The 18,924-nt window shown below is 40.0% G+C and overlaps 1 pseudogene; it reads right to left on the bottom strand.

The window, feature by feature from the left end:
• Positions 1–3,260: 3,260 nt before the first annotated feature.
• On the bottom strand, positions 3,261–17,362 carry LOC125388155 (homologous-pairing protein 2 homolog pseudogene; annotated as a pseudogene).
• Between the last annotated feature and the right edge of the window lie 1,562 nt (positions 17,363–18,924).

Consider the following 18,924-nt stretch of genomic DNA (forward strand, 5'->3'; position numbering starts at 1 on the left):
AGAACATTTCATTGGATGCTCCAAATTTTCCTAGGACCTAGTTGACCTTGGAAGGCAAGTGAGAAAATATTCTTTCTTTTTAAACCCTCTGACTATATCATTTAGGCCTCTGAGTTTACTTATTGAACACTCAAAAGGGCAGTTACACTTGTTTGATCCTTTTAACTACTGTATAATATTTTTTAAACCAGATACTTTTAAATAAACTTTGATTAGAGATTTATTTAAACCAGTCCTTATAATTCTTGATCTTTGAACTAAGAAATTACAGTATCATATATGTTATCTCTAAATCCCATCCTTTACATTCCTTAAATAACTTACTCAGAACTTATATAAACTTTTTAGTTTTCTTCATATATAAACTCTTCTTTACTAAAATAGTTTCCATGCTTACATTGCTTTATGTTTTTTAATATTTTCTCTGACTTACTGGTTTCTTCTCTTAATATCATGAGACAAAATCTTTAACAGATAAATTAACTATCTGCTGTGAGGATTTTTTTTCCTATGTGGTAGCACAGAACTATGCTGTGTTTATCCTTCTTCATAGTGTTCAAATGATATCCCAAAGTCTAATTTCAAAGAAATTCCTCTGGGAAACCAATATTTGTTGGACTACTTCCAGAGTGTAGGGAAAGGGTTACTCAAAGAAATGTGGGTATCCAAAAGCAGTAACTCACTATGTATTAAGGCTTTGCCATAGTCACATGGATAGAGACCCCCATTTATCACCCTAGCTAGCCATGAAGACATTGAGGCCTCATGCAATTTTGTCCCAATTATATAGAACAGATTAGGATGGCCCTGTCTATCTCCTATTTATTCCTCTTTTCTTTTTGATCTTTCAAGACATGGTTTCTCTGTGTAGTCCTGGCTGTCCTGGAACTCACAGAGATCTGCCTACTGTGGAATAATTCTTTTGTATACTCTGAAAATGTGTTGATCTCATTGTTAATAAAAAAAAAACCTGATTGCTGATAGCTAGGCAGAATGTTTGAAGCAAACAGAATGTTGGGAAGAGGAAGTGTGAAGTCAGAGTTGGGAACCAGAGGCAGATGAAGCAGGATAGATAAGAAATATGGGTTAAATTAAAATGTAAGAGCTATTGGCTGAGCATTTGTAATGAATATTCAGTCTCTGTGCATTTATATTGAAGCTGGTGGCCCTGACAAAATCTCTGACTACATCTCCCTGCCTCTGCCTCTTGTGTGCTGGGATTAAAGGTGTGCGCCACCACCGCCTGGTCCATCTCCTATTTCTGTGATGAAGTATTAACATTGTGATATTTTAGGAGGGCATAACTGATTGTGTGAAGATGGCAGTGTTCAACTTAGAAGACAGGGCCGAGGCCCTGCATTCTAGGAGATGACACTAGTTCCTTCTAATCTTATCTCTAGAACAGATGAAATTGATAGGCACCATGATGGTAAGGATATGGAACTTTTTTCTTTCCTCAAAGCTGCATAACGGTTTGTGGTGATATAAAGTAAAGTAACCTCTGTCTCAAAAAGAGGGGAAGGACCCCAGTGCATTCTGCGTCCTAAGTCATGGCCTGAGCAACTGATAGCCAATGAGAAAATACCAGGCTCTTGGGAAGATGTAAGCTCTGCAAGTTGGGAGGGAGACAAAAGGTACAAATTGCTCCAGGTGAAACAGAAAAGGAGAGGGAGCTCTGTCTTAGGGTTTCCCCGATCTCATGCAAGTCAATATTCCTTTAAACAAATTATATAGGACCCCCCCCCACCTCTGATGGCTGAATGGATTGAGAGAACCTCTTTGTATCACATGTAATTGAATTTAAGGCTCTGTATTCTAAAAAAATATTCACCACGAAAAATTAACAAACTAGACAACTCAGAATGTGTTGCATTTTGAATTCTTTTCTGTTGCTGTAACTGAGAGGTGAAAGCTCAAGCAAGTGAACCCAGGTGCTGTGGGACAGAAACAAAGACAGACCATTGTAGAGCAAAGAAATGGGATATGGGGCAGTGACACTGCATCCCAGTCGTAGGAAAATGAAACTGGAGATACCAGGCAGAAATAGCAGGCACTGAACATCACCAGAGCCTGCCATAGCAACTCCTCATCGGAAATGGTCTATCTAGCATCTCATAGACTATCCCTTGAGTTCCTGTTGGACTCTATCCTCTCCATAGATGGGCATCTCATTAGCTGATTATATTATAGACTGCTCAATATCATTAGCTATGGCAACTTATGTTAGAAATAGTTTATAAATTAGCTGTCCTTAATGGCATAATATCATTATTCCTGTTCTGTTTCGTTGTTCTCCTTTTCTTTGTCACAGGGTCAAGGGCCAGACTGACCAGGACAGGAGTTTTGGAGGCTTCTTGAGTCATGCATTTTTGACTCTGCAGTGGAAGGGTCAAATCCCATTCCTAGAGCCAGCTTCTCAGTGAGCTTAAATAGCAAAAGACAGTCTGTGAACATAACCTAAGCTCATCAGATTCTAGGCCCCCACGGCCAGCACTTTCATTTTAGTGGCACTTGTTTGGCACCATAGAACAGATACATTTTATTGTGGCACACCTAAGATAATTAAAAACCACCAGCAACCATATGGACCAAAACTATCTTCTTGTTCTAGGCAGGATTTAGGGAGCTCCCAGGAGGGAAAAGATCACAGATCTCAATTGGACCTTTCATATAGAAGAAAAAGAGATCAATGGGCCAGCAGTTTAGCCAAAAGGCATAATGGGACTAGCTTCCAGGTGAAGGGAGAGAAAGAAGCAGTCGTGGGTAGATTGTAGAACCAGGCGTGTGGGGGAAGGGAAAGTGTGTGGAGTGGGAGGAAGCCTGAGGAGGTTTGATAGAAAAGGAGTTCATCTGCCAGACGGAATTCTGAGAGCGTGTATAGAGTCAGCTTTAGAAGTCTGAACTAGAAAACCTAATACACAGAACAAAGGGAAGGACATGAGTGGGGGTAAAGGGAGAGGAGAAGATGGGAAACGCTTGACCATTTGCAGTTTCATTGGAGATATTTTCCCCCAAAGATTGGCAGGTTCAAACACTCCAAATTTAGGCAGCAGTTTTGGTTGCTGAGTGCATATTAAAGCCAGAACAAGATCCAAGTTGACCATACTCCCACCCCAAGCCAAAGGGATGTTTTTAAGAGTAGGTAGCCTATTGTGCACAACGTGGGTCTCAATCAGTTAGTGCTAGTTTATTTCTTTTCTTTTTTTTCTTGACAGCATAACATTTGAATTTATTTTCTGAATACCAAGAGCATGCTTTTGTTATAGTTTCCCCAAATTCCCAATGGCCCTCCAGAGCACCCCAGCCGTCTCTGTGTACTGCGTCTGCTTAGCCACCAGCACCAGTGGGTTGCCTACATTCCTCCTAGAACTGTGACCACACAGCTCGGTGGTCATTCTCTTCCTACTTCTGTCTTTGTACACCTCCTCTTTCTCTTCTGGAGTGATATGGTTGGTGGCTGCTTTGATGTTCTTCAGCCTTTCTGTATAACGAGCACATTCTTTCTTCAACTCCTGGATCTCTTTCTGCTTCTCAGGAGTGGTCAGCGCATTTGGTAATTCCTTCAGCTCAGCCTCCTGGTGGCGGCAGCTTTGCTGTAAGCTCTGCACCTTGGCAGTGAGGGCCACAGTTTTGGCATTCAGGCTGTGGAGGTCAGCATCACTCACTGTGTTACACTGGTCATGATCGGCAGAATAAATTTTCTGCTTGCCGTATGTCTTATCTTTGATCTTGCCTTGCTGGGCCAGCTGATCCAGAGCCTTCACCACCGCTGCCTTGCCCAGTCCATGTTCCTTCTTCAGGTTTCCGAACACCTCCTGCGGGCGCTGTAGGGCCGGTTTTGTTCCTGCAGGTTCCTCAGGATGATCCCGGGGGCTCCGGCTGTGGACTCGGCACGGCTTTTACCGCTAGTTTATTTCTTGACCTACTAGAATCCAATCCTGGATCTGGGGAGGAGATAATGGCTCTCAGAGGCAGTGAACATGCCTCTGCCTTGTTGGACTGGGTGGAGCCAACCAACAGGCAGTGCCACAGCATTGGTTTTAGCCAGACCTGCTTGGCATTTAAAAAAAAAAAAAAGACGCTTCTTGTCAAAAAATAATTACAGATACACAATAAAGACAGATTCAGATAATAAAAAGATCTCTAAATGGGTCACAGTGTTGGATAAAAGTATGTAGGCTTGGGAGAGAGAAGAAAAAGAATATAGAGAGTCATAAAAAGAAGTAAATAGTTTTAAAAACTAGAACAAAGTCTTTAAAGAGACAGAGTAAGGCAGTCATAGATTAAAGGAGTAAAGATAATAAAATAAATATTAAACTTGTAGAAAAAGTAAAGCCACGTAAAGATGGAATATACACAGAGAGTCTGGATTATGTATACTATTGTGTTTTCTTTGAATTATTTGACTGTGAAGGAGCTAAGTACAGAGAGACATTTCATTGTACAGACTGCTAAGCTAAACCAACATATATATTTTAGAGGTATCTTGACTTCAAAATTTGGGTCTAAGGATATGTTGTTTTGGAAAAGAGGTTCTGCTTTTGTTTCCACAGAAGATGAGAACCTGTGGATTTCTTCAAGACTAATGTCTTTTGATGAACAAGGAGCCCCCCAAAAGGTTGCTGCAAACATCCTCCAAAAATTACTTCATCTAACAAAAAGCAGGAAGCAGTTTGAAGAGAACTATGCCCATATTCCCAAATATTGTCTATAAATGTTTGTTTACATTTCAAGAGGGATATGATATAGAGATCAATACCTTGTCTTGGTATGGATCTTGGTTTATTGATACAAACTTAAGATATATATATATATATATATATATATATATATATATATATATATATATATTTCTGCTTTTGATTAAGGTATTGTGTTTGTGCAGCTCATTTAAAAATGCAATGTATAGTTAAGAAATATAGGTTAATAGATAATCATCTATAATAGTCAAACTTTTAATCATATTAGTTAGGTTTTTTTTAGATATATAGAGATATATTTCAGTTAGATAAGTATTCTTCAAATCTTTTAGAGACCTTCAGAACATGGCATTTAAAATGTTTTAAAATCTTAGGACTTTTCATGACATGAGACACATCTGCTCCTGGCAGCATCAATCTACTTCAAGAGAATGTTGGGCATTGAAGAGGCTCCTTATGGAGTTTGCTAGCCATTTGGGCAAGAAACTGCTCTTGCCTGGACTGCTTGATGTTATGCTGTATGAACTGGACATACAGCACTCACAGCAAAATGACTTCTGAACTTGCCTAAAGGTGAGACAGTCCTTTGGGGTTCCTTCTTCATGAAAGAGACTGTCAGACATTTTATAGGACACAGAAGAAAGTGACTGACAAATTGCCAATATAGGTGAAACTGTGTTTGAAATTTCCTGCTTCATGGAAAAGTCTGCCGATACTATGGGCCAGTAGACTGAAGATGGGTGCCCGCAATGTTACAGAAGAACTTTGGGTGACTGTTCAGGCAGCAAGATGTCTCTGTCAACTCTTCCCCAACAAGCCTCTCTCACTGTTCTCCAAGGCATGGTTCACCATGGGCTATTCTTTTGATCATGCTCTGACAGTAGAGTACTTGCATAGCATGCACAAAGCCCTGCTTTTGACTGCCTCCCTGGTACCACAAAGTAAATGGAAGAAAGGGCCGGGTAATAGTGGTGCATACCTTTAATTCCAGCACTTGGAAGGCAGATGCAGGTGGATCTCAGTGAGATAGAGGCCAGCCTGGTCCACAGGGTGAGTTCCGGGACAGCCAGGATTGTTACACAGAGAAACCCTGTCTTTGAAAAAAAAAAAGAAAAATAAAGAAAGAAAGGAAGGAAGGAAGGAAAAAAGGAAGAAAAATGAAAAAGGAAGAAAGGAAGAATGAAAGGGAAAAAGGAGCATGCTTTAAAATGACATGTTTATGTATTTCCATATATTCTGCAAATAAAGTCATCTGAAAAGGTGTATTTTTCTCATGAAATGCAGAGGCAATTCTGGAGCATAAGCATTTATGTGAGGTTTCCAGGACTCCACAGGGAACAAATGATGGCAGGTATAGGTGCTGTGCTTTTTGTATGCCTGGTACTCACTCTCTACTTCAGTTTGTCAAGGTCTGATGGTCAGCAAGCAGCAGATGCAGCACTGGAACCAGCTAGGCAGCGTTTAGGGTACTTGCTATTATTGCTGCATCCACGTGCCTGGGAAATGTGCATTAGGAAAGTAAGGGACTAGGATCAGGTTACTTTCATTTACTGAATTGTTTCTTAGGATTAGCCAGTTTATTGGACAAATCTCAGATCTAAATTCTTTCTCTTAAGAAGATTTTTTTTTCTGACCACCATTTTGCTCTGGGAATTGATTTCTTTTACACTAAGATATCAAATACACAAGACTTTGAAGACTACTTTCAGAATGGTCAAATACATAGAGAGAAAGCTTGTTGCAAAAAGAGAAACAAGGATATCCTGATTTCTGCCCAGGCAGTAGCATCTGCTGTACTGGGTATGATGAGAACATAATTTTCCAGTGGAAAAAGTCTAAGGTAGAAGATAAAATTTCAACCCCGAGTAAACAAACTTTGACAAGAGAATGAAAATGAGCAGCTTATGTAAGAAAGAAAGAGGCAGAGCTTTAGCCAAGGACCCAGTGCTTGATCCCAAACACAGATTTAAGAAAGGAAAGATAGAAAGGACAAAGAAAAAGAAAGAAAGCAAAAAAGGATGGATGGAAGAAAGGAAGAAAAAATAGAAAATAAAAAGTAACATATTAAAAATAAAAGAATTTGGTAGCAGAAGATACAATGGAGGGGTAAGTGTGTTCCTGACCCGCCACACAAGCCCGGTAAGGGAACACACAATTTTCCCGCCATCCTTATCTCCCTGGGTATTCCAAAGGGGTGGCTTCCTCCAGCTAAACCCTCTCTCATCCTACCTCATTCCCGTTTTCAGCCAGGAACCCCTTCCGTTCCTCTCTCCCTTTTTCAGGGCATAAAATCCTCCAACTCAGCCTGTGTGGGCACCGCCGGGACAGGGCGGTGAGTGCAAACGGGAGGGAGATCCTTTGTTTTAATAGCCTGCCTGCAGCAAGGTAGGACTGCAGGCAAAGTAATTCCTGGCCAGCAAGGGGCACTAATCCTGTAGCAGAAGACCCAGCAGAGGGAAGAGCCATTGGAGAGCATCTGAAGGAAGAGATGGGCAGGCGCCAAGGCAAGAATTGCTCCAACAATCTGAAAAACAACATGAAAACACCAGATCCCAGTGATCTTACGACAGAAGGACTTGAACACCCTATTCTGGAAGAAGTGGAAAGTAGTGTCATTATGAAAGCAATAGAGTCTCTTAAACAGGGTATGAATAACTCACTTAAAGAAATAGAAGAGATGAACTTCCTACAGGGCAAGCAACCCTAACTATTCTTTGGACTGGAGAGGAAGGAGGAGAGGGAGTTGGGGGGGAGAGGGAGTGGGGAGAATGGGAGGGTATGGGGAGGAGGGGAGGAAGTGGAAATTTTTATAAACAAACAAACAAATAAGTAAATAAATAAATTTAAAAAAGAAATAGAAGAGAAATATAACAAAAAGATTGAAGAACTGAGTAAAGAAATGGAAGAGAAATATAACAAAAAGATAGAAGAAATGAGTAAATTCGTAAATGATACCCTGGGAAACCAAGAAAAAACAATCAAACAGGTAATGGAATCAGTTCAAGAACTGAAAACTGAAATGGAGGCAATGAAGAAAACACAAACCGAGGGCCAGCTGGATATAGAAAATCTAGGTAAACAAACAGAGACTTCAGGACAAGCATAACCAATAGAATACAAGAGATAGAAGAACGAATCTCAGATTATGAAGACACCATAGAGAAAATAAATGCTCTGACCAAAGAAAACAGCAAATCCAACAAATTCTCATCACAAAACATTCAGGAAATCTGGGACATAATAAAAAAAACCAAATTTAAGAATAATAGGGGTAGAAGGAGAAGAATTGCAGATCAAAGGTCCAGAAAATATATTCAACAAAATTATAGAAGAAAACTTTCCCAACCTAAAGAACGATATTCCTATGAAGGTTCAAGAAGCATACAGAACACCGAATAGACTGGATCAGAAAAAAACATTCCCTTCGCCATATAATAATCAAAACACAAAGCATTCAGATTAAAGAAAGGATATTAAGAGCTGCAAAGGAAACAGGTCAAGTAACTTATAAAGGTAAACCTATCAGACTTATACCAGATTTCTCTATGGAAACCATGAAAGCCAGAAGGTCCTGGATAGAGGTACTGCAGACACTAAGAGACCATGGATGCAAGCCCAGACTACTATACCCAGCCAAGCTATTGTTCACTATCAACGGAGAAAACAAAATATTCCAGGATAAAAACAAATTTAAACAATATGTAGCTACAAATCCAGCCTTACAGAGAATATTAGAAGGAAAATCACAACCCATGGAATCCAACATTCCCAACACTGCCTATAATAACACAGACATCTAGCAACCCTTCACAAGCACAACTCAAAGAAGGAAAACACATACACTCTACTACCCCCCCAAAAAAGTTACCAGAGTCAACAACCACTGGTCATTAATATCACTTAATATTAATGGACTCAATTCACCTATAAAAAGGCACAACTTAGAGATTGGATATGAAAACAGAATCTAACATTCTGCTGTTTACAAGAAACACACCTCAACCACAAAGACAGACACCTACTCAGAGTAAAGGGTTGGGAAAAGGTTTTCCAAGCAAATGGACCTAAGAAACAAGCAGGTGTGGCCATTCTAATATCTAACAAAATCGACTTCAAACTAAAATCAATCAGAAGAGATGGAGATGGACATTTCATACTCTTAACAGGAACAATTCATCAGGAAGAAGTCTCAATCCTGAATATCTATGCCCCTAAAATAAAGACACCCACATATGTAAAAGAAACTCTTCTAGAACTCAAGGCAGTCATCAAACCACACACACTAATAGTAGGAGACTTCAACACACCTCTCTCACCAATGGACAGGTCAATCAGACAGAAGCCTAGCAGAGAAATAAGAGAATTATTGGAGGTATTGAATCAAATGGACTTAACAGACATCTATAGAACATTCCACCCAAATAGGAAAGAATATACCTTCTTCTCTGCAGCTCATGGAACCTTCTCGAAAATTGACCACATACTTGGTAACAAAGCAAACTTCCACAGATACAAAAAAATATTAGTAACCACCTGTGTCTTGTCAGATCACCATGGATTAATGTTAGAATTCAACAACAATGCTACCCCCAGGAAGCCAACAAACTCATGGAAGTTGAACAGTCAACTACTAAATCACCCCTGGGTCAAGGAAGAAATAAAGAAAGAAGTTAAAGTCTTCCTTGAATTTAATGAAAATAAAGACACAACATACTCAAACCTATGGGACACTATGAAAGCAGTGCTAAGAGGAAAATTCATAGCACTAAGTGCCCAATTAAAGAAAACAGAGAAAGCACACATTGGAGACTTAACAGCACACTTGAAAGCACTAAAAAAAAAGAAGCTGATTCACCCAAGAGGAGAAGAAAACTGGAAATAATCAAACTGAGGGCTGAAATCAACAAAATAGAAACACAGAAAACAATCCAAAGAATCAATGAAACAAAAAGCTGGTTCTTGGAGAAAATCAACAAGATCCAAACTAATCAAACGGCAGAGAGAGGACATGCAAATTAATAAGATCAGAAATGAAAAGGGGGACATAACCACAGACACAGAGGAAATTCAGAGAATTGTTAGATCTTACTATGAAAGTTTATATGCCACAAAGTTGGAAAATGTAAAAGAAATGGACATTTTTTTAGATAAGTACCATATACCAAAGTTGAACCAAGACCAGGTGAACAATCTAAATAGACCTGTTAGTCGTGAAGAATTAGAAGCTGTTATCAAAAATCTCCCTACCAAAAAAAGCCCAGGACCAGATGGTTTCAATGCAGAATTCTACCAGAATTTCCAGGAAGAGCTAATACCTATAATCCTTAATGTATTCCAGAATATAGAAACAGAAGAGTCATTGTCAAACTCCTTTTATGAAGCTACAGTTACTCTGATACCAAAACCACACAAAGACACAACCAAGAAAGAGAATTACAGACCAATCTCACTCATGAACATCGACGCAAAAATTCTCAATAAAATACTGGCAAACCGAATCTAAGAACATATTAGAAAAATTATCCATTATGATCAAGTAGGCTTCATCCCAGAGATGCAGGGCTGGTTCAACATATGCAAATCTATCAATGTAATCCATCATATAAATAAGCTGAAAGAAAAAACCACATGATCATTTCATTCGATGCTGAAAAAGCATGTGACAAAATTCAACACCCATTTATGATAAAGGTGTTGGAGAGACTGGGGATACAAGGATCATACCTAAATATAATAAAAGCAATATACAGCAAGTCGACAGCTAACATCAAATTGAATGGAGAGAAACTCAAAGCCTTTCCACTAAAATCAGGAACACAACAAGGCTGTTCACTCTCTCCATACCTCTTCAATATAGTGCTTGAAGTTCTAGCAATAGCAATAAGACAACATAAGGGGATCAAGGGGATTCAAATTGGAAAGGATGAAGTTAAACTTTCATTATTTGCAGACAATATGATAGTGTATATAAGTGACCCCAAAAACTCTACTAAAGAACTCCTACAGTTGATAAACACCTTTAGTAATGTGGCAGGATACAAGATCAACTCCAAAAAATCAGTTGCCCTCCTATACACAAAGGATAAAGAAGCAGAGAGAGAAATCTGAGAAACATCACCTTTCACGATAGCCACAAATAGCATAAAATATCTTGGGGTTACTCTAACCAAGGAAGTGAAAGACCTATTTGACAAGAACTTTAAGTCTTTGAAGAAAGAAATTGAGGAGGATACCAGAAAATGGAAAGACCTCCTCTGCTCTTGGATTGAGAGAATCAACATAGTAAAAATGGCAATTCTACCAAAAGCAATCTATAGATTCAATGCAATCTCCATCAAAATCCCATCAAACTTCTTCACAGACCTTGAGAGAACAGTAATCAAGTTTTTATGGTAAAATAAAAAACCCAGGATAGCCAAAACAATCTTATACAATAAAGGAATTTCCGGAGGCATTACCATCACTGACTTCAAACTCTATTACAGAGCTACAGTATTGAAAACAGCTTGGTATTGGCATAACAACAGAGAAGTCGACCTATGGAATCGAATAGAAGACCCAGATATTAACCCACAAACCTATGAACACCTAATTTTCGACAAGGGAGCTAAAGGTATACAATGGAAGAAGGAAAGCATCTTTAACAAATGGTGCTGGCATAACTGGATGTCAACCTGTAGAAGAATGAAAGTAGATCCATATCTATCACCATGCACAAAACTCAAGTCCAAATGGATTAAAGACATCAACATTAATCTGTCCACTTTGAACCTGATAGAAGAGAAAGTGGGAAGTAGTCTACAAGATATAGGCACAGGAGGCGACTTCCTAAGTAGAACCCCAGTAGCACAGACAATCAGAGAATCAATGAATAAATGGGACCTACTAAAACTGAGAAGCTTCTGTAAAGCTAAGGACACTGTCAATAAGATAAAAAGGCTACCTTCGAACTGGGAGAAGATCTTCACCAACCCCTCATCAGACAAAGGTCTGATCTTCAAAATTTACAAAGAACTCAAGAAACTAGACACTAAAACTCTAATTAACCCAATTAAAAATGGGGTACTGAACTGAACAGAGAATTCTCAACAGAAGAACTTCGAATGGCCAAAAGACACTTAAGGTCATGCTCAACCTCCTTAGCGATCAGTGAAATGCAAATCAAAACCACTTTGAGATACCATCTTACTCCTGTCAGAATAGCTAAACTCAAAAACACCAATGATAGCCTATGCTGGAGAGGATGTGGAGTGAGAGGATCACTCATCCACTGTTGGTGGGAATGCAAACTTGTGCAGCCACTGTGGAAATCAGTGTGGCGGTTTCTCAGGAAACTGGGAGTCAACCTCCCTCAAGACCCAGCAATTCCACTCTTGGAAATATACCCAAGAGATGCCCTATCATACTACAAAAGTATTTGTTCAACTATGTTCATAGCTTCACTATTTGTAATAGCCAGAACGTGGAACCAACCTAGGTGCCCCTCAATAGAAGAATGGTTAAAAAAGGTGTGGAACATATATACATTAGAGTTCTACTCAGCGGTAAAAAAACAACGACATCTTGAATTTTGCATGCAAATGGATGGAAATAGAAAACTCTTTACTGAGTGAGGCAACCCAGACCCAAAAAGAGGAATATGGTATGTATTCACTCATAAGTGGATTTTAGCCATAGTTAAAGGTCTGTGAGTCTATAATTCGTGATCCTAGAGATGCTAAGTAAGAAGGTGAACCTGAAGAAAATCATATAGTTATCCTCCTGGATATTAGAAGTAGACAAGATTGCCAATCAAACTTGAGTGCATGGGAGGTGTGTGGGGGGGTGAAAGTAAGGGGAGATGGTTAGGGAGAGGGGAGAGGGGGAGGATTGGGAATGGCTTGGGGGAATGGGAGGGGGGTTTGGAGGAAGGATGGTTATGGGAGCAGGGAAGTTTATATCTCAACTAACTGAGCCATTTTAGGGTTTGCAAGAGACTTGATTCTGGAGGGGTTCCCAGGCCCAAGGAGAGGTCCCCAGATTGTTCCCTGGGCAGCAGAGGAGAGGGTGCCTGAACTGGCCTTGGCCCATAACCATACTGATGAATATTTTGCGTGTCACCACAGAACCTTCATATGGCGAAGGATGGAGATAGAGACAGAGACACATATTGGAACACTGGACTTAACTCCCTAGGTCCAAATGAGAAGCAGAGGGAGGGAGATCGTGAGCAAGGAAAGCAGAACCAGAGGGAACCTTCATCCGACGATGGATGGAGATAGAGATGGAGACCCACATTGGAGCACTGGACTGAGCCCCCAAGGTCCAAGTGAAGAGCAGAAGGAAGGAGAATATGAAAAAGGAAGTCAGGACTGTGAAGGGTGCGTTCACCCACTGATACAAGGGGACTGATCGAATGAGAGCTCACCAAGGCCAGCTGGACTGGGACTGAATGAACATGTGATCAAACCGGATTCTCTGAATGTGGCTGACATGGGGGCTGACTGAGAAGCCATTGACAATGGCACTGGGTCTTGTTTCCTTTGCATGGACTGGCTTTTTGGGATTCTGGTCTGTTTGGATGCTCACCTTCCTGGACTTGGAGGGAGAGGGGAGGAACTTGGATTTCCCACAGGGCAGGAAACCCTGACTGCTCTTGGGAATGGTGAGGGAGGAGGAGAGGGAGTGGGGGGAGCGGGAGGGTATTGGGAGGAGGTGAGGAAGTGGAAATTCTTTAAATAAATAAATAAGGAAAAAAAAATAAAAGAATTTTTATTTTTGCAAAGTAACAAAGGATGCAGAAAACAGTGAACAAATTGCTTTGAGTTCTTTGATCCTTCTTAGTCCTGAGCCACACAGAAAAGTTTAGCTGTTTCTAAAACGTGGATACTCACTGCATCTGTTTCTTTCAGTTACTGGATATAGGTTCTGCAATGACGATTAGGGTCACCACTAATCTGATTAGTGCCAGTTCAGGCACCCTTTTCACTATTCCTAGCAGCCTTAGCTGGGGACATCCTTGTGGATTCCTGGAAATTTCCCTAGTATCACATTTCTCCCTAACCCCATAATTTCTCTCTCTATCAAGGTATCTCTTTCATTGCTCTCCCTTTCCATCTCTCTACACAGAGAATCCCTGTATCAAAAAACTAAGAAAACAAAAACAAAAACAAACAAAAAAAAACCCTTAAAAAACCTATATATAAAATTCTTTGGAAGAACAAATGAAAATGATCAATGAGGGATGAGGGCCAATTTTTACCAAATAGTTTTCTTTCTTAACCCTGAATCACTTCTTCTGATACTATCTTTCTCAGTGCCTAAAAGATTCTGGATTTGTTTTCTTTTTTTTTTTTTAAACTTTATCTTATCTTATGTGTGCAGTGTTTGTCTGGATGCATGTCTGTGTATTATCTGGGCACCTGGTACCTAGAGAGGCCAGAAGAGGGTGTCAAGAGTCCCTGCAATACAAGTTAAGACAGTTGTGAGCTGCCCTATGAGTGCTGGGAATGAAAGCCTCTTGGCCTCTGAGCCATCTCTAGCTTCTTTTGTTTCCTTGATGAGTATTTTGCTCTGGCTGATAGGCTGAGACAACTTAATAAAATTTCTAGCCATTAAATTTTAGCTGGACATTTTTCTCAGTCATACCAAATGGTGATTTGCATAGTCATAATGCTGAATACAAGTGTTGTGGAATATTAGTTTAAGAAATTACATTTGTTTATGTTGGGAAATATTTGTTTAGTGATGCAAGGATGTGTTGCATTCTTTTATGCTTCATTTGTTTAACTCTGTAAAACTATGTTACTATGCTTGTCTAAAACATCTGATTGGTCTAATAAGGAGCTAAATGGCCAATAACTAGACAGAAGAAAAGATAGACTGGGCTGGCATCCAGAGACAATAAATAGGAGGATAAATCTAGGCTTGGGAGGGAAGAGAGGAGGAGTGAGAAAAGGAGGAGAGGAGGACACCAGGAATCAGCCACCCAGTCACACAATCAGCCATGGAGTAAGAAGGGAAGAACAACATATAGAATAAAGAAAGGTAAAAAGCCCAGAGGCAAAATATAGAAGTAAGAAATGGGTTAATTTAAGTTAGAAAAACTGGTTAGAAACAAGGCAAATTAAGATATGCTATTTACAAATAATAATGTGTCCATGTATTTCTTTGGGAGCTGGGAGGAGAGCCCACAGAGTAAAAAAACCAGCAATTACATACAGTAAGTTCCCATTTTCTCCACATGGGATAGAGGTCCGTTTGGGATACCAATGCTGAGATGGGGGGTTGGGTAGAAAGGTGGAGGGATAAATGTGTGGGACATTCTGGAAAGAAAGCCTTGTACCATGTGTTTTGACTACCTACCTGCATTCTCAAGCAGGTTAAATAAAATGTAAAGCATATAAAGAATACACGAAAGAATGCTTAGCATGTGTATCGGTCTGTGCTTCATCTCTTGCACTGTCACACACCAAAGCACCTTAAAAACAACAAAACTGAATGCTAAACTCTGTGAGAAGATGTTAAGCAGGAAAGAGGCAAGGCCCTTGGTTGTAGAGGATCTGAGGTCCTCAAACTCACAGAGATAGCCTAGGGAATCCAAACTGTTGATCCCACGGGTTTTTCTGTTCAACAGAAGGCATTTATGTATGCTTCTGACCAGAAAGCAGGGAATAGATGGAGTTAATAACTTGGTGATCTTTGCTATCTGTAGGGCCAGGTGAAGGCGTAAGTCACAAACAATCCCACACCAGTTTGGAATTATGGTTAATAGAATGGTTATTTATTTAAAGGGGAAAAACTTACAGATCACTGTCCCAGACAATAATCCTCTGCCCCATCAGGAAAGGAGTCTAGGAGCTGGAAGGGGAGATGGAAGTCGGAGAGAGAACGGAGGACAGCCCCTGCTTTTCAAAGAGAGAGAGAGATCACACCCCAGTGGGCTGGTATCTCAGCAGCTATTGACTGATGGAGCAGCGGAAGGAGCTCCAGCAACACCTCCCCCTTTTGTTTAAGTAAGAGAGTTCTAAACCTACTACGAAATTATATACAATAAGTAAAAATAAGTCTTGTATAATAAATAACTTGGCCAAGTCACGAGAGGAAAGTAACTACATTTATATATAGTCTTTAACCCCATCGAAGATCTGAGAAGGGAAATAATGTTACCTGAGTAATTAGGAAGTGCAATCAAACAACTTCCAAAACATGCAACAAATCACAGAGACAACTGGCTACCTGGGCAACTACCCAAAGCTATGTTTGCAGCATTGAAGCAACCAACTTTGGCTAAGGCTTAACGTAACTGACATACCATTTTCAAAGGCAAGAAACTTTTCAAAACTATTTTACTCTGTCTTGGCAAGATATGACAGCCCTGTTTTATCCATTTACGGATACTCTGTATCTCTGTCAGTAGTTGAGGGATGGGCATTTCTTTACCCAAAGGCCAGTTCTACCAAGAAGAAAGGCTCCAAGTGGAGTGTCTTTGGTGCTCAACATTTTCTTGGGAATAGATTGGAGTTGCCAGGAGCGATTGTGTCTCATTGCCATGAAACTCTGAGTTAAATTAAAGGCCATTTTCTACAGCTCTTTGAAGAGGTTGAAGATTATCTATCTATACTGAATATAATCTCTATGTATCTAAAGAACCTGATTAGTCTAATTATAAATGATAAACATAGATGACTATTGATCTATATAATTCTCAATACCTATCTAACTTAAAGACTAAGACAATAATCAACTGTGTAATAAATGAGGACAATACGACCTCCAAATGTAAACAATGTACAAGTATACATCACAAAATGGTAAATACATATATTAACACATAAACAATATATAAGTATCTTAATCAGAGGTAGAAATATACACTGCAATATGGTAAATATACATATATCAATACTATATATATATCTATGCATAAAAATGTTTTAAACAGAGGTAGAAGCATGCATGCATGCAATAGTCAACATAATTTAACTTTGTATCAATATACAAGAATCGATACCAATATATTTGTCTAAAAACAATAACTCACAAGTACCAATCTATTATCCCATCATCTAATTATCCAATCATCCCTCCCCCCCAGCAGTTGGGCTTAACCTTAATCCCCCAGACTCCTGAGTATTGGCTCTCAATCCAAGGAACCCATTCTTAAGAAAGAGGCCCTAATGTACTTTGCAAAAGGCTCTGCTATTATGCTTATCCCTGGCCCTTTCTCCCTAGACTCTTATCCTGATCATTGCTTCTCAGTCAATAGAACCCATTCTTATGGAAGGATCACAGGTTCTTCACAAAAGACAAGTACTTTGCAAAGGAGTTTTGATGTAGTCACACCTTAAGCTTTATTGTGATAATTATCACAAGGAAACCTTTTCCCTAGAGGTGTCCTGTGCTCAGACATGTCAAGAATAGACGGCTCATGATCAAACTCCAGAAGTCTGAACCAGCACCAGCTACCACATTTCCGTCTGATTTCACACAGATCCTTGTTCTGTCAGCTGTAGAACTTGCGGAGACACCCACACTTGGTCATCTCACCATGCCTCAGAAAGGGGCATGAGACCCTGAAGGTGCTTCAGCAGGAATAGCCTGCTGTGATCAGTACCTCCCACGAGAGTGACTTCTGAATGAGGAAGATCCTCACAGTTATGGGCGGAGCCTGAGCGCCCCATTCACTCTCATTAAAATCCCCAAATCAGTGAGGATATATATTTCTGATTCTATTCCCATTTTATCAAATCTGCTAAATGAATTCTTGATGTTGATGAGGTATTGAGATCTACGATCTGTCTATAACACGGTAACATTTAAGTGTCCAAAGTAGAAGTGCAGAAAGCGTGTTGAAGACAGTGGCCTGAGAACATCTCTTTTCATTTTTTTAAACTGCTTCAACTTTCTTCCCTATCTCATTTCTTCTTTGCTGCAGAGAATTTTATTTTATTATTGCACAACAAAAGCACATTTTTTATACTGAAAATAAGTTCCTTATGTTGGTGGTAATGTATTAATTTGCTGGTAAAGTTTGTTTGCTCTATTACTATGTAAAACTTCGGGTTACGTGCTGCAGGTGAAATGATGGCTGAACTCTGCCTGCTGTGCAGTGATGCTGCTCAGGCAAGAACAAGATGACAGAATTATCATCCATTTGTTCGGCCGTTTTCCCAATAGAATACAACTTTGCCTCTAAATCAGCACAACTGGAAGAGTGGGAGGATCACTGAGTAACTGGTTATGTGTATTTTAAATGACACTATCCATCAAGAGTTTAATAGGTCACTGTGATATTCAAGCTTCTCTAGAGTAACAGAACTGGTAGAAGGAATATAGACACATACAACTTGTTAAATTAAATGAGCTTACTTGGGAATAGTAGCAATGACTGAAACACTCTTGAGAGGCCTACCCTGTAGTTAAGGCTGTGTGTTCAGCAGATGGAGCAGTCCCACAGTGGCTGTCTCACAGCAGAGGGCCTGTCAATGCTGCAGTTGCTCAGTACATGAGGTTGGGTGCCTCAGCAGTCCCGATCAATGCTGAAAACTCCTCCTAGAGAGTGGCTGGTCCTGAGTCAAAGCCTGGAGACCCTGGTTTAGATATCAGAGAAGTGGCCAGTGGCTTTGATGATGGGATAAGTTAACTTGTGTAGAAGGAGCAGCGGGCTGCGTTCCCACTGCCCGACTACTAGCTAGTTTACACCGGGTCATCATCTTTTGAAGGAGCGATGGGCTGCTCAGCTCCTGGTCACCTGGCTAGCTTTGCCCCCAAAATAATTACACGGAAACTGTATTCTTTTAAACACTGCTTGACCTATAAGTTTCAGCCTTTTATTGGCTAACTCTCACATCTTGATTAACTCATTTTTAATAATCTGTGTAGCATCACGAGGTGGTGGCTTACCGGGGAAGGATCCTAACCTGCATCTGTCTTGGAGAGGAGAGTCATGGTGACTGCCTCACTGCCTTCTTCCTCCCAGCATTCTGTTTTGTTTACTCTGCCTACCTAATTTTCTGTCCTATCAAAGGGCCAAGGCAGTTTCTTTATTAACCAATGAAAGTAACACATAGACAGACAACCCTCCTCCATCATTTCCCCTTTTGCTCTACCGACTGAGCTAGCTGGGCAGGAATGCAGCCCGCCGCTCCTTTCTACAAACTTGGTGTCAGGAGGATGATTAAGGGAGCAACAAGTATATGATCTTCTTTCTTTCATGGCCCCACATTTGCAGTGTGTCTTTCTA

This window comes from Myodes glareolus, chromosome 6 (genome assembly GCF_982192425.1).
Source record: "Myodes glareolus chromosome 6, mMyoGla1.1, whole genome shotgun sequence".
Classification (NCBI taxonomy): Eukaryota; Metazoa; Chordata; class Mammalia; order Rodentia; family Cricetidae; genus Myodes; species Myodes glareolus.